The 17,516-nt window shown below is 46.9% G+C and overlaps 1 pseudogene; it reads right to left on the reverse strand.

Moving 5' to 3' along the window:
- Positions 1–4,235: 4,235 nt before the first annotated feature.
- LOC148773948 (elongation factor 1-alpha, oocyte form-like) overlaps positions 4,236–17,516 on the reverse strand; it is a 43,659-nt pseudogene continuing 30,378 nt past the window's right edge.

Here is a 17,516-nt window from a genome sequence, read left to right on the forward strand (position 1 = left end):
AAGCTTCCCAGCACTGGAGACAGGTGAGCTTCTTGATACCTGGCACTGTGACAGCTCTGACATGTCATCCTGTTATTATTTCTAGGTCTGTGCTAGGTGTGGGGTTTCCCTGGGGATTTGTACATGAAAGGAAGCCAACTTGACAGGCAGGAACAGGTAATGTTATTGATCAGTGGGGGAAAAAAAAAGGTCTCTGCCAACCTGGTCTAAATCTTGAACATCAAACTTCCATAGTGATTAGGAATATCATTTCCTGCTCATTCCCAACCTGACTTCTGAAAGAGCTCCCAGAGTCTTATTAGGCTTTGATTCATTTTAATAGCACTCTCAATGTTTGAAGAGTAATGACTTTTCCAGTAGAGAACTGATTGCAGTGGTTATGCAACTGATTAATTTACTTCCAGGAAGGATAGGTGTATGTGCATGTCTTAGCACCTCCAAGCAGATACTTCTGGGCAAGGGACCCACTTTCCATGTTTTAATTACTTCCCTGATTATCTCAGCCTGGACCTCTCTCCTCTCCAGACTAGCATCTTTTTTAGTTAGAATTCCACTCCCACCTCTCATGATAGAAGTCCAATCTTTCTAATTCCACAGGCCAAGAAACTAGATGTCACCTTCAACTCCCTTTCCTCATAACTCAATGCAATTTTTAAATATTTGTCAGTTTCTAAATATATTCAGAATTTCTCACCACTTAAATCCATCATGACTATCCTCCTGGTCCAAGTTGCCATCACGCTGGGATGACTGAAAATTTTTACTGTTTTAAAGTTTTCATGGCCTACTTTCCCCCTCTACCCTCTTACTGCTCACTTGCTTTTATGCATTTATCACCTGATAGTTACATGTCTCTACACTTTAGGTAAAGTCTGAGGGATCAGACCACCATCTGGCACTAATTATCTGCCAAATTGATGGATGAATGAATATGCTACAGGCAGACCCGGAAGACTTGATTCCCAGCACATGATAACATATGATATAGCTTATAAAATTCCATGAGATACACTGCTGCATCCAAAAAAATGGAAAACAAAAATTAGGGAACAAAGGCTACAAAGCTCCATTCATTCCCCACCGTCTAGGCATGGTAACCTAACTTAACAGCTCAAGCCCAAATATCCATTTATAGTACCCCTTCTGCCTAAGAGAATTTGGCATTTTCTGTTTCAGGGCACTGATATTCCAAGGACATGGTTCAGTTCAGTTCAGTCTCTCAGTCGTGTCCAACTCTTTACGACCCCACGAACCTCAGCACGCCAGGCCTCCCTGTCCATCACCAACTCCCAGAGCTTACTTAAATTCATGTCCATTGAGTCAGTGATACCATCCAACCATCTCATCCTCTGTCGTCCCCTTCTCCTCCTATCTTCAATCTTTCCCAGCATCAGGGTCTTTTCCAATGAGTCGGCTCTTTACATCAGGTGACCAAAGGATTGGAGTTTCAGCTTCAACATCAGTCCTTCCAATGAATATTCAGGACTGATTTCCTTTAGGATGGACTGATTGGATCTCCTTGTAGTCCAAGAAACTCTCAAGAGTCTTCTCCAACACCACAGTTCAAAAGCATCAATTCTTCGGCACTCAGCTCTCTTTATAGTCCAACTCTCACATCGATACATGACCACTGGAAAAACCATAATCTTGACTAGACGGACTTTTGTTGGCAAAGTAATGTCTCTGCTTTTTAATATGCTATCTAGTTTGGTCATAACTTTTTTCCCAAGGAGCAAGCATCTTTTAATTTCATGGCTGCAGTCACCATCTGCAGTGATTTTGGAGCCCAAAAAAATAGAGTCTGTCACTGTTTCCATTGTTTCCCCATTTATTTGCCATGAAGTGATAAGACCAGATGCCATGATCTTAGTTTTCTGAATGTTGAGTTTTAAGCCAACTTTTTCACTCTCCTCTTTCACTTTCATCAAGAGTTTCTTTAGTTCTTTTTCGCTTTCTGCTATAAGGATGGTGTCATCTGCATATCTGAGGTTATTGATACTTCTCCCGGCAATCTTGATTCCAGCTTGTGCTTCATCCAACCTTCATCCAGTCTGGCATTTCACATGATGTACTCTGAATATAAGTTAAATAAGCAGGGTGACAATATACAGCCTTGACATACTCCTTTTCCTATTTGGAACCAGTCTGTTGTTCCATGTCCAGTTCTAACTTTTGCTTCTTGATCTGCATACAGATTTCTCAGGAGCAGATCAGGTGGTCTGGCATTCCCATCTCTTTCAGAATTTTCCACAGATTGATGTGACCCACACAGTCAAAGGCTTTGGCATAGTCAATAAAGCAGATGTTTTTCTGAAACTTTCTTGCTTTTTCAATGATCCAACGGATGTTGGCAATTTGATCTCTGGTTCCTCTGCCTTTTCTAAAACCAGCTTGAACATCTGGAATTTCATAGTTCACGTATTGCTGAAGCCTAGCTTGGAGAATTTTGAGCATGACTTTGTTAGCGTGTGAGATGAGTGCAATTGTGTGGTAGTTTGAGCATTCTTTGGTATTGCCTTTCTTTGGGATTGGAGTGAAAACTGACCTTTTCCAGTCCTGTGGCCATTGCTGAGTTTCCCAAATTTGCTGGCATATTGAGTGCAACACTTTCACAGCATCATCTTTTAAGATCTGATATATCTCACCTCTAATTCCATCACCTCCACTAGCTTTGTTCATAGTGATGCATACTAAGACCCACTTGCCTTCACATTCCGGGATATCTGGGTCATGAAGATCTTTTTTGTATAGTTCTACTGTGTATTCTTGCCACCTTTAATCTCTTCTGCTTCTGTTAGGTCCATACAATTTCTGTTCTTTATTGTGCCCATCTTTGCATAAAGTATTCCCTTAGTATCTCTAATTTTCTTTCAGAGATCTCTAGTCTTTCCCATTCTATTGTTTTCCTCTGTTTATTTGCATTGATCACTGAGGTAGGCTTTCTTATTTCACCTTTCTATTCTTTGGAACTCTGCATTCAAATGCGTATATCTTTCCGTTTCTGCTTTGCCTTTAGCTTCTCTTTTCTCAGTTATTTGTAAGGCCTACTCAGACAACCATTTTGCCTTTTTGCATTTCTTTTTCTTGGGGACGGTCTTGATCACTACCTCCTGTACAATGTCACGAACCTCCATCCATAGTCTTTGTCTATCAGATCTAATCCCTTGAATCTATTTCTCCCTTCCACTGTAACTGCAAGTGATTTGATTTAGGTCATACCTGAATGGTCTAGTGGTTTTCACTACTTTTTGAATTTGGCAGTAAGGAGTTCATGATCTGAGCCACAGTCAGCTCCTGGTCTTGTTTTTACTGACTGTATAGAGCTTCTCCATCTTTGGCTGCAAAGAGTATAATCAATCTGATTTCAGTATTGACCATCTAGTGATGCCCGTGTGTAGAGTCTTCTCTTGTGTTGTTAGAAGATGGTGGTTGTTATGACCAGTGTATTCTCTTGGCAAAACTCAGCCTTTGGACATGGTAGTGTTGGACTCACCTATTAGCCCTGGGATCTCGCCTTATGCTATTGACTCGACTTCATCACATCCCCAAACAATTCTTCCTTGTGGGAAACAGAAGAAGGCTGTTAAGACCTGAATGGTGTGTTAACTACCCACGGCATAAAACACTTCCAAGCCTATGGCCCTTAAATTGGTTCTTTACCCAGAATTTCCTCACTGACCTCACCCTTTCCTTCTTGGAGGAAACCAAATCAGCTAGAAGTTTTACTACTAATTTTATTCAGTCATAGAAGTATCTCATACAGTGGAGGCTGCCGAGAAAATGGCATGGGAGAAGGATGCACTTCATTTCTTGCTGGCCTTCACCGCTGACTTGGTGACTGTAAGGTCGAAACAGCCCATGACGTTAAATAAAAGAACCCAGACGCCAAATAATGTAACAGGCTTTACTGGTTAGGCACCTCCGGGCTGGATCCCCGGACCTAACAGAGCGAGGTCGGGGAAGTTTGCGCGGAACAAAGGCAGAGAGCAACTTACATAACTTTAGGCAAGATTTGGAGTGGTGGTCTCTCATAGGTCAGTTAGTCGAGGTGAGGAGACCAGGTTGGTTGCTCCGGAGGTCTAGGAGGGAGGGTTGATTTCTGTTCAAAGCTATTTCGTCAGAGGCTCTTCAACGGTCTGGCGGGACTCTTTCCCGCCAGCGGGAAATGAAGAGGAAAAGAAGAAGCCAAGATGTCCACCGGGGAAGAGAAGGCAAATGGCCACTGAGGTCCGACCTTACAGTGACCTTGGCTGCAGCCTCTTCTTCTCCACGGCCTTGATGACACCAACGGCCACGGTTTGCCTCATGTCCTGCACGGTAAAACGTCCTGGAGGACAGGAGGAAGGAAAAGAGTGAGATTTCTGAAAACAGACACAGAAGGCACGGCTCCTTGGTCTCAGTCAGAGGTGCTTTCCCTCCCAGGATTCAGAAGCCATCCACCCCAGCTCACCTAGGGGCGGGTACTTGGAGATGGTCTCCACACACATGGCCTTTCCGGGGACCATCTGCATGATGGCTTCATCGCCCAACTTCAGGGCCTTGGGGTTGTCTTCTAGCTTCTTGCCCGAGTGGCGGTCAATATTTTCCCTCAGTTCAGCAAACCTACAAGAGATGTGGGCTGTGTGACAGTCCAGCACTGGAGAATAGCCAGCGTGGATCTGTCCTGGATGATTCAGGACGATCACCTGGGCGGGGGGAGAGGAAGAGGATCACTGCTGGGACCCAAGATCCAGGGCCAAACCTCGAGCCGCTTGGGGCCTCCACCAAAACCGGGGCTGATTTCTAAGAGGCAGTCTCCACCACCACCATGCACCAAGGGCTTTGGCCTCCTGGGTGGCTCTCCTTGGCCACAAAGCTGCCTGTCTCCATCCGGGGGTCGTTTTTGCTGTTTCCAACCATGTTGCCTCGACGGATGTCCTTCACAGACATGTCCTTCATGTTGAAGGCCACGTTGTCCCTGGGCAGGGCCTCCGACTGGGCCTCGTGGTGCATTTCCACAGACTTGACCTCAGTGGTGAGGCCACTGGGGGCAAAGGTGACCACCATGCCAGCCTTCAGGAAGCTGATCTCCACTCGGCCCAGGGGCACCGTGCCGATGCCTGCGCAGAAGAAGGGCAGGTGGTTAGAACCACTCCAGCCCTGCCCGGTAAGAGCTGGCTTCCTGGGGATCAAGGGCCAAGGTCACCTACAGAGCTGGCAGGAAGTGCCAAACTCAAGGACTGGCTGTTTCCTCTGCATATCAGATAAACTGGAAACGCTGGGGGTTTGGCACTGCTCACAGGTCAGGATCTGAAGCCCAGCAAGTCAGACAGCGGACCTCCTCCTGCACTGGTGTCTCCCCTCAGCCGGCCCAGCCTTGGCCCCTCACCTCCGATCTTATACACGTCTTGTAGCGGAAGCCTCAGGGGCTTGTTGATGGGTGAGTGGGGGAGACGATGGAGTACAGAGCTTCCAATAGGGTCACCCCGGTGGCATTTCCCTCCTTCCGCTCAACCTTCCAGCCCTTGAACCAAGGCATCTGCGGGAACAGGGATGCGGTAAATGAGGAGGCAAGGCCAGGGAGTGGCTCCCTGCATGCCCACCCCAGGACCAAGACCCGTTCTGCTCCCCCGCCCGGCGGCCCATGGACCCAGCCTGCACTCACGTTGGTTCTGGGCTCCAGCATGTTCTCTCCGTGCCAGCCCGAGAAGGGCACAAAGGCCACGGTGGCCAGGTTGTAGCTGATCTTTTTGATGTAGGCGCTCACTTCCTTGGTGATCTCCTGGAAGCGTGCGGTGCTGTAGGCCAGCTCGGTCGAGTCCATCTTGTTGACCGCCACGATCAGCTGCTTCACACCCAAGGTGTAGGCGAGCAGGGTGTGCTGGAGGGTCTGCCCGTTCTTAGAGATGCTCGCCTCGAACTTGCCCACACCGCCACCCACAATGAACAGGGTGCAGTCGGCCTGCGGGAGGCAGACATCGTGGGGGCAAGAGGTTGGTTAGGAGAGGGGGCGCCGGATGTGCTGGGAGGCTGGCTAGAGCTTCGGGCAATCCCCGGCCCCTTGCGGGCGGGACGCTCCCCAGAAACCGACAATGCCTTCATCCCCCGGCTGCTGCTGTGCACAGAGGTCCTGCCTCCCACTGAAACTGTTACTCAGCCCCATACATAAGCTTTCAGTTCCTTCCTCAGGAGCCCCACATGGTGATCTACTTGTCTGGGTGTCAGAAAACCCAGTCCCTGACCCAGCCCGAAAGGAGGATGGTGTCTGGACCGCATTAGAGTCTGTCTTCTGATTGGTCAGAACTGAAAGTCCGCGCGGATACCTTCTAAGGCTTATGATGCCCTTCCTCCCCGAGGAAATAAAGCCTGAGTTTCCTCCCCTCCCTCTGCCAGCCACCTCCCCTACCATCCGCCCTAGTTAGAAAGGGAAGGACCTGGGCACAAGGGCTGCTTTACCTGGGAGGTGCCGGTGATCATGTTCTTGATGAAGTCCCTGTGGCCCGGGTCATCGATGATGGTGATGTAGTGCTTGCTGGTCTCAAACTTCCACAGGGAGATGTCGATGGTGACGCCACGCGCTCTCTCTGCCTTCAGTTTGTCCAGCACCCAGGCGTACTTGAAGGAGCCCTTACCCATCTGGGGACGGGTAAGGAGTGAGGAGCGCATTGATGGGAGATTCAGCCGCCGCTCCAAGACCTCACAGCGTGCCCTGCTTCCACGCTCTGCCAGCAGACCCAGCCAGAAGCGGACCGCCATCCCCAGCCCCCGCCACTTCTAGAGCCAACCCCGCGGGCGGGTGGCTCACCTCAGCTGCCTCCTTCTCAAACTTCTCAATGGTCCTCTTGTCAATCCCCCCACACTTGTAGGTGAGGTGCCCGGTGGTGGTGGACTTGCCAGAGTCCACGTGGCCGATGACCACGATACTGATGTGCGTCTTCTCCTTGCCCACTGCGGTGGTTGCTTCCTTCAGTCAACTAGACTGGAGCACGGGAGGGGAGGGTGGGGAGAGGGTGAGGCCCTGATGTCCTGGCAGGCAGCCCACCTCTCGCTACTCCTCTCCCCCTGCTCCGCCCCAGCACCCGCTCCCCACGCCGTGGCCTAGCTCAGAGCTTGGGACACGGTGGCACCATCTGGAAAGTAAAGGACTTGCCAGGCTGGCAAGGGTCACGGTCCCAGGGTTATAGCTGGGATTTCCAAGCGGTCATGGCCCCTCCCTCCTTTCTCCTATGCGGGCCTTCCCTAGAACATGTGGGGGCTCAGCCACTGCCCCACATTTCTCCATCCTTCCAATTCCCCACCCAAGACCCGCCTCCCCACCCCGGCACCAGTCCACCCCATATATTAGAAGCCCTGCCATCCCACAGCCTGAAGGTGGTCCTCTGCCCCTTGCCAGCGCCCACCTTCAGAGAAGCGGGAACAGGCCACCCAGCAGGAGCTGCAGCAGTGAATATGTGACAGTAGTGAGTGGCTGTCTTACCTCCTGCTTTTAGAAGCCCAGCCCTGGGCCTGCCTCGGGTTCCACCCAAATCTGACAGCAGAGCTGGGTAGGGAATGCCACTCCCTACCCCCAAAGCCAATTTTTCAGACTTCTTCTCTGACTGATTTGATATTGGGATGAAGAAAGCATGGGTAAGTGAGTGTGTGGGTGGAGTTGGGGAAGGGAAGATTTGGGAACTAAGAAAAAAATAAGAAGAAAGATAAGAATGAATTCTGCCTGGCATCAGACGTTGCATGTGACTTCCCAAGACTAAGGTGCTGTAAAGGCTGTGGCCTTTCATTCATTCGTGCAGTGCACTGGGAAGTATAGTGCTGGATACCGCCAGGGGCTGAGGACTCGGAATCAGGAAGCGGTCATGGCGAGACTTTGTTGGGGAGAGCTCTCAGGCTCCCTGAGAGTCAGGGGTCCTTCTGCGGCTCCTTCCAGTCAGCAGTCCAGGACTGCTGGGGGGTGGGGGGAGTGGCGCCTGCTTCAAGGCTGGACTGTGGCTACTAACATCTAGTGGAGCCCTGGGAGCTGTGACTGAGGTGGGAGTGGTGCAGCCCTGGTCTCTGAGGGGCTCACACTCTGGAAGGGAGACAAAGAAGCCGTTTCAAAGTAATGAGTGAGTTGTGAGGGCTGTGAGTGAAGGTCTTTGGGGGGCTTCCCAAGTGGGTGGGGTGAGGAGGACTGCTTCATAGAGATGTTTCAGCAAGACCACGGGCATGGGCACAGGCAGAGGGGCTTGTCAGGCAGAATAATCCATTAAGGACAGTTCTGGACTCAGTTTGCCTGGAGGGAATGGGTGGAAGGAAACAGTGGCTAAAGAGGTAAAAGGGGAAGATCATTATGCATTAATTGCTCAGAGTTTAATTTTCCTAAACTGTAAGTCTAATTATGTAATCCCCTGGCTTGAATCTCTTGATTACTCTTTATTGTCCTCAGGGGGGAAATTACTGTTCCTTCAGTGAGGAGAGGCTTCAAGAGGCTGAGGCTGGAATCAGAAAGACCCTTAGGAGGCCACCGCAGGAGTCCTGGAAGAAGGGGATACGTTTCAGCCAGGGGGTGCAGCTGACGCGTGTTCCACATAAATAGAGGGGGATTCAGAAGTGGAGGGGGGACCAAAAGTGCCAACAGAGGCACTTGCCATCAAGATGGGGAACACATGCCTTTGTCAGCATCTTCTCTCTCATCCCAAAGTCAAGCTCAAGCCTTTGATACAGCACCAGAGGACCCTACAGTTAACTCTAATGCAGGGGTCCCCAGCCCCTGGGCCATGGACCAGCATCAGTCCTCAGTCTGATAGTAATCAGGCTGCACAGCAGGAGGCGAGCAGCAGGTGGCCCACGGGTCATGCTTCACCCACTGCTCCCCAGGGCCCGTCGCTCCCTGCCCCTTGCTATGCCGCCCGATCCATCCCCCACGACACTCCCAGTTCCATCTGTAGAAAAACTGCCTTCCACCAGGCCAGTCCCTGGTGCCAAAAATGTTGGGGACCACTGCAAGGGTTGGAGTCTAGACCCCTTCCTGAGTCTCCAGTCCTTCCATCCAGAGCAATTGAGCTGCTCACTCCCTGATCTGGATCTGAAGTTCCCTAGTCTTACTATGAGTCTTGCTATGAGTCTTGCTAGTTAGATGAGATAACCTGTCTTGTTTGAGCCTCTTTGAAATAGCACAAAGGCAAGTCAGGTGTGTAAAGGAATTTCGCCACAGAACCAGGTAGACCTGAGTCTACATTCTGCCTCCTCTGCTTCCTGGCTGTGGGAATTGACTGGCTCTGAGCTTCCATCCCATCTGTAACATGGAGGTAATTCTTTCCTCCTGCTTTCCTGAGCAGTGAACTCAGTCATCCCGCGCAGTGCCCGGCATGTGGCAAGTGATCCATAACCAGTGTCTCCTCTGGTCCTGTCTTCCTCTCCCTGCCTTGTGTTGCCAGACTCTGCTCGCTGAGAGCCAAGTGCTTACATACAGACCAAACGATTTGCCCAAGGTCACAGACACATTAGTGAAGAAACAGGAGGATACTCCTCCATCTCCAGGTTTCCAGCCTTCTGCTGAGCCAGACTGTCTCCTCATTAAGAATTATTATTGTTATACTTCTTCCATTTAAGCCATTTACATAGTATCTCTGTAGTCTTGGCTGACTCCGAACTGCAGGAATAATCAGAATGAAGAGGTTTTCTGACATTGAAATCAGCTGAAGGGTAAGTGTTCCTGATAGAATGACTTTCCCAGCTAGTGTAATTGGCTGTTGCTGGAAAAATATTCCCATTATTTACAAATTTGAAGGGCCCTGGAAATTCATTATCATTTTATTAGAAATAGTATTTACAATGTATAAACATAAAGTCATCAGGGTTTCTGGAATGAGACGGTTAAGAATTAGAATGAATCTATAGTGACTGTAATGCAGGCTTCAGATGAGTTAGGATGAAATAAAATCATTTAGAATGACAAGCTCAATGCAATGAGACAAATGAAGTTATATGGTCAAGATATGCTTGTTGGGCAACTGCATAAATACAAGAAGGGGTGACTTTGTAGTGAAAAGTTACTCCAGGGAGGACTGATTCCTAAAGAAAGCTAGACTATGTGGCCAATGTTGGTATATGAACTAAGTATGTCTATTAATTGGTTTACCTATTAACCAAAACCCCTTGGTCTTTATAGTTAGTGAGCAGAGGTGTAGCTATGAGATCACCCCATTTTATTCAAGTTTCTAGAGACAGACTCCATTGCAGGCATAAACTGAGTCTGCACAACAGTATCAGTATATATATATATATTTTTGTTTTGTTTTATTGAAATTTAGTACTTTAGCCACCTGATGCAAAGAGCCAACTCAATGGGAAGACCCTGATGCTGGGAAAGATTGAAGGCAAAAGGAGAAGGGGTTGGCGGAGGATGAGAAGTTTAGATAGCATCACCAACTCAATGGACATGAATTTGAGCAAATTCTGGGAAATAGTGGAGAACAGAGGAGCCTGGCATGTTACAGTCCATGGGATTGCAAAGAGTCAGACAAGACTTAGCGACTGAACAGCAGCAAAGTTGATTTACAGTGTTGTGTTAATTTCTACTGTACAGCAAAATGATTCAGAAATGCCTGTATACACATTCTTTTTCATGTTCTTTTCCCTTATAGTTTATCACAGGATATTGAATATAATCCCCTGTGCTATACAGTAGGACCTTTTGTTTATCTGTTCTGTGTTATTATCAGTATACTTTAGAAGAAAGCCACAAAATGAAACAAACTAGAGTTAGTGATGGGGAACTTTGAATGTAAAGTTTCAACACCTTAAATTTAGTCACACAGAGAAAGACATGTGTGACATCACTGAAATGTGGAGTCTGAAATATGACACAGATGCACTTATCTACAAAACAAAAGCAGACACACAGATGCAGAGAACACACTTGAGGTTGCCGAGCTGGAGAAGTGGGGGGGATGAAGGGGGAGTTTGGGGTTAGGAGATGCAAACTAGCATATATAGAATGGTTGAGCTACATGGTCCTCCTCTATAGCGCAAGGAGCTGTATACAATAGCCTGTGATAAACCATAGTGAAAAGGAAGATAAAAGAGAATATACACACGTGTATAACTGAATCACTCTGCTGTACAGCAGCAATGCACACAACACTGAAAGTCAAACTCTACTTTGATTAAAATGTTTAAAAATTGAAAAAAGAATTGTTTTGACTTAGTTTAGTCCCATTTCAAGCGTGTCCATGAGAAGCAGGGAAACCTGAGTTTCCCAGGGTCTGGTCACCTGAACAAGGAGATATCCAGTTTGCAGACCTGCAAACATAGGAAATCAAATCCTAAGTAGGACGGAGTTACTTCTTTGCCCAGATGCTCATAGAGCACCTTTTCTGCGGTGGTCTTGAAGCATGTGGCCGCCTGGGATGTCTGCTGTCCCTGCCTCAACAGCACGAGGGGGAGGCAACACCAGACTCACCCACCCCACAACCCAGGAGCTGGGGTCCTGCCCTGGAGGAGACAAAGCACCGAATGTTGGAGAGACTCTAAGTTAGTGATTTTCCACTCAAATAATTCTTGCTTAGATGGAGAATGGAGACAAGGGGAGAAGGTCCTTTTCTTTATGTTCCAGAGCTTGACAGCTTTAGCGGAAAGGGACAGTCATGCCCTATTAACACGGAAAGCTTTCCCTCTGAACTCTGAGCATCGTTCATTCAACAGATATTTCTGGAGCACGTCGTCTTTCTACATCTCCGCCTCAAAGCTGCTTTTGCCTAACTCCCATTTCACAGATGGCTGAGAGGTAAAATGAATTGTCCAAACCACACAACCAACGTGTAGGCAGGGGCAGGGGTGGAATTTTAATCCAGACATGTTCCTTTCTCTTTTTCTAGGACTTCTTTCTTTTTATTCATTTAGTGTTCACCGCACTGGGTCTTCGCTGCCGCGGACTTTCTCCAGTTGCAACAAGCGGGCTTCTCCTCTTGGCGGCTCCCCTCATTCAGAGCACTCGTTCCAGCTGAACCAGCTTTAGTAGTTGCAGCACACGGGCTCGGAAGTTGTGTCACATGCGATTAGTTGCCTTGTGCCCTGTGGCATGATCTTTCCAAACCAGGGATCAAACCTGTGTCCCCTACACTGGCAGACAGATTCTTAAGTACTGGAGCACCAGGGAAGCCCCCCAAATGAGTTCCTTTCTAAAAACAACATACGTGTGATAGCCAAGACATGTTACCTCCTGGAAGTCCCCTGGGCATCATTCTGGTGCCGTTCCTCATCTTAGATGTGGAAACTGAGTCTCAGGCAAGTCCTTTTCAGTCTGATTTGAATCCACAAACATTTAGTGTCAGACATGATTCAAGAAGGACCTGCACCTCTAGGAATTCCCAGGCCAGCTGATTTGACACATTCCAGTCTTGGGTGGCAAGAACGACACACTCACAACCACACAGTTAAGGTCTCACCGTGTGGAGATCTGTGCACAAGTAGTGGAAGCACAAGCCTTCAGTAGACCTTGCTGATTGACTTGATCACAAGTGCCGCTACTGAACATTTGTCCGACAAAGGAAGACCCTGGTAATACTTATTCATGTAATTGCTTTTCTTTCGCAGGGCTCTAGGGGTGACATCTCTCTGCCGAGACTGCCGTTAATTTGAAGGCTACCAATCTCCCCTCACTTTGTACCATAAGCCAGATAGCAGTGTAAATCCAACACATGTGAGCTCTAAACTTCAGCCCAGAGGCAGGCAGGGCACAGGACTGTCGCTGTTGCTCAGTAGCTCAGTCGTGTCCGACTCTTTGTGACCCCATGGACTGCAGCACACCAGGCTTCCCGGTCCATCACCAACTCCCAGAACTTGCTCAAACTCTTGTCCACCGAGTCGGTGATACCATCCAACCATCTCATCCTCTGACGCCCCTTTCTCCTCCTACCTTCAATCTTTCCCAGCATCAGGGTCTTTTCAAATGAGTCAGCTCTTCACAACAGGTGGCCAAAGTATTGGAGCTTCAGCTTCAGCATCAGTCCTTCCAATGAATATTCAGGATTGATTTCGTTTAGGATAGACTGGTTTGATCTCTTCGCAATCCAAGGGACTCTCAAGAGTCTTCTCTTTTGAACACCACAGTTCAAAAGCATCAATTCTTCAATGTCCAGTTTTCTTTATTGTCCAAATCTCACATCCAAACATCACTATTGGAAAAACCGTAGCTTTGACTGCTGCTGCTGCTGTTGCTAAGTCACTTCAGTCATGTCCGACTCTGTGTGACCCCACAGACAGAAGCCCACCAGGCTCCCCCGTCCCTGGGATTCTCCAGGCAAGAACACTGGAGTGGGTTGCCATTTCCTTCTAGATGGACCTTTATCAATGAAGTAACATCTCTGCTTTTTAATATGCTGTCTAGGTTTGTCATAACTTTTCTTCCAAGTAGCAAGTGTCTTTTAACTTCATGGCTGCAGACACTGTCTGCAGTGATTTTGGAGCCCAAGAAAATAAAGTCTGTCACTGTTTCCCCATCTATTTGCCATAAAGTCATGGGACTGGATTCCTTGGTCTTAGTTTTCTGAATGTTGAGTTTTAAGGCAAATTTTTCACTCTCCTCTTTCACTTTCATCAAGAGGCTCTTTAGTTCTTCACTTTCTGCCATAAGGGTGGTGTCATCTGCATATCTAAGGTTATTGATATTTCTCCCGGCACTCTTGATTCCAGCTTGTGCTTCATCCAGCCTGGCATTTCTCATGATGTACTCTGCATATAAGTTAAATAAGCAGGGTGACAATGTACAGCCTTGACATACTCCTTTCCCAATTTTGAACCAGTCTATTGCTCCATGTTTGGTTCTAACTCTTGCTCTTGGCCTACGTGCAGGTTTTTTAGGAGGCAGGTAAGGTGGGCTGGTATCCCCATCTCTGTAAGAATTTAAAGAGCACAAGATGGAGAACAGTGTGGAGATTCCTTAAAATATTGGAAGTAGAGCTGCCATACGACCCAGCAATCCCACTGCTGAACATACATACCAAGGCAACCAGAATTGAAAGAGACATGTGTACCCCAATGTTCATCGCAGCACTGTTTACAATGGCCAGGACATGGAAGCAACCTAGATGTCCGTTGGCAGATGGATGGATAAGAAAGCTGTGGTACATATACACAATGGAATATTACTCAGCTATTAAAAATAATGCATTTGAATCAGTTCTAATGAGATGAATGAAACTGGAGCCTATTATATAAAGCGAAGTAAGCCAGAAAGAAAAATACCAATACAGTATACTAATGCATATATATGGAATTTAGAAAGATGATAATGATGACCCTATATGTGAGACAGCAAAAGAGACACAGATGTAAAGAACAGTCTTTTGGACTCTGTGGGAGAAGGTGAGGGTGGGATGGTTTGAGAGAATAGCATTGAAACGTGTATATTATCATATGTGAAAAAGATCACCAGTTCAGGTTCGATGCATGAAACAGGGCGCTCAGGGCCAGTGCACTGGGATGACCCAGAGGGATGGTATCAGGAGGGAGGTGGGAGGGAGGGTCAGGATGGGGATCACATGTACACCCATGGCTGACTCATGTCAATGTATGGCAAAACCAATACAATATTGTAAAGTAATTAGCCTCCAATTAAAATTATAAATAAATATATAACAATTAAAAAAAAAAGAGCATAGGATGGAGATTGAAACTGTCAAGGCTGCTCCTTCTCCAGTCCCATATCTGTCTCAGAGCAGTGTCCCAGGGAAATAACTGGGGCACTGCTGCTAAGTCACTTCAGTCATGTCCGACTCTGTGTGACCCCATAGACGGAAGCCCACCAGGCTCCCCCGTCCCTGGGATTCTCCAGGCAAGAACACTGGAGTGGGTTGCCATTTCCTTCTCCAATGTGTGAAAGTGAAAAGGGAAAGTGAAGTCGCTCAGTCGTGTCCGACCCTTAGCGACCCCACGGACTGCAGCCTACCAGGCTCCTCCATCCATGGGATTTTCTAGGCAATAGTACTGGAGTGGCTTGCCTTCTCCGAACTGGGGCACAGGAGGGGCTTTTTTCATCTGTATTTCATCAGGGACAGAGAAGGAAATAGGCTGATGTGAAATAGGTGGTGCTGGGGTGGTGGTTGGAAGAAGGATGCAAAGGGCACAAAATTAAACGTCCCAAAGGGTTTCTATTTGAAGACAGCAAGTCTGAGAAGTCAGCACAGGAATCCAGCATAGAACTGCTGATTCATTCATGCATTCATGTAGCAATGGGGAATTACATATTTCCAGTTGTCACTTTTTCACTGTGAAGTGTGTGTTGTTGTTATTTAGTCCCTAAATCATGTCTGGCTCTTTTGCAGCCTCATGGACCTTTAGCCCGCCAGGTTCCTCCGTCCATGGATTTCCCAGGCAAGAATACTGGAGTGGGCTGGCATTTTCTTCTCCAGGGGATCTTCGCAACCCAGAGATCAAACCGTGTCTCTGGAGTTGCAGGCAGGTTCCTCACCGCTGAGCCACCAGGGAAGCCCATAAAGCATATGATACAGGGGAAACTGTTTTGTGGATGTCCCGTATTTGTAGCACCCTTCCCTCCCTTGATTTTAGAATCTAAGTTCAGGTTCTGTCTCTCATTTATCCCTGTGTGAATTTGCATAAACCATTGCATAAACCACACTGAATCACAGTTTCTTCACCTGTGGAATAGGACTGATGACCATCCTGTCCTTTCCCTCCACTGGTCCTTCGGAGAATCAGATACTGGGTTGGAAATGAAACTGTAAGCTCCAGAAAGGACCCACAGAGTTTGCTCAGAGTGATTAGAGACTGAGAACTCTAAACTTACTTCTGCACTGCTGGCAAAAGTGTTACCTTCAAAGCCCTGGAGGAGAAAAGTGACTATGTAAATATCATCAGGAGCTTCTGGGTTTTGTTTTTTTTTTTTTTTTTTTGGATGGGTGCTCAGGGATCTTGATGAACTTATTCATTGCTGTCTCCAAAATGTCATTTACAGTGACTTGTATTGAGTCCACTAATGAAGGATCAAAGGAAGTGTTCAGATGTCTATTGTATCCATTCATCAGTTAATATTTAAAACACCTTATATATCTGAACTCATGGTGTTAGCCCTTGAATACATACATGTTATATGACTACTTTGGTTTGCTTTGGAAATCATTTCATGTGGTCCACTGAGGGTTAGGAAGGTACAGAAAAAAAATTAGAGGGTAAAAGAAGGTTCTCCTTCCTTTGGGATGCTCCTAAGGTAAGTGCACACTCTTCCTTACCTCTCCAGCTACACATCTATCCTAATCCAGATGTTATTGCTCCAGAGTTGACAGTACGTCAGGTGAGCAACTGAAATATTATCCTGAGAAATGTCAGATTTCACTGCATAGTGTTTATAATTTAACTGTTATTTAGCATTTATGGATAACACACATACTTGCAAATTGTTTTACAATCATTTTATAGTTGCTTTGTGAGAGATAATTAAAGCAAAACCACTTTATGTGGAGCTACTCAGAGGGACAAATTTGTGCCAATAATGTGCTTATATAAATGCAAATTATCAGGAGTCTTAATACAGTGAAAACTGCTTAAATCATTTTTCATGGTACCAATATGTAAATATTATAATAGTTCCCTGATTTACAGAGCACTTTTCTTCCTAAAAGATAAATATACTTACCTAGCCATGCATTACTTAACAGAGCTTCCCAAATCCCAGCGGAGGAAACCCATTCATTTACTGAGCCTTTCAACCAGATCCTACAACAACGCCCAGCCCATAGTAGGTCCTTAATTTTTAACAGCTGAAAGAATGAATGAGGAATTATTTTCACAAGGCCATAAGCATCTGTAGCCTTCATGCAGAGGATGAGAGTGAGGAGGGGGATGGTCATTAAAAGGTCAAGGTTTCCACCTCCGGGGAAGCACTGAAGTGGTCAAGAGACTGGGCAGAACAGGAGTGAAAACTGAAGGGGCGGTAAGGTTTAGGCAGGTGAGTGGAGGCTATTGTCTCAATGTGGAGGAAAGCTAGCTTTCTAACCCTCAGAAAATGAAACTGAGCAAGAAGAAACGATGAGAAAATGCACTCGTAATTGGTGAAGTTAATGTCCTGGAGAAGTAGCCCCAGCTGAACAATAATCTGTACGTTTTAAGTACCTGAGAAGCCGATAACATTGTAATCTCGGGAGAATGGTGTCCTCATTAGCATAGGATGAGGCAGCAGCCTCTTTAGAGGTAAGAACAGAGCAGTCCATGCCTTAGATTCTATGGGAACCCTGTTTCCTATGAGGGCAAAAACTCGTGGTAGAGTTCACTGCAGGTATTTGATTGGGGAACCTTTTTAAGAGATATACTATTAACCACTCATGGAACTAATGTACTGAGGAATATAGTTTGGAAAACAGTGGTTTAGAGCATAGAAAAATAGGGCAAAAGAGCAGTTCCCATGGAGGTCATATTTCTTATAAAGAAACAAATCACATTCTTGTTTATCTTTGGCACTTAACAATCACAAGAGATGACGCCAAACCTTAAATCCTCAGACTTCTGAACACTCCATATACCATATGTACATATAGGACACATGC

The sequence above is a fragment of the Moschus berezovskii genome, chromosome 25, assembly GCF_049115385.1.
Source record: "Moschus berezovskii isolate FMDL1 chromosome 25, NW_MosBer_1.0, whole genome shotgun sequence".
NCBI classification, from domain to species: Eukaryota; Metazoa; Chordata; class Mammalia; order Artiodactyla; family Moschidae; genus Moschus; species Moschus berezovskii.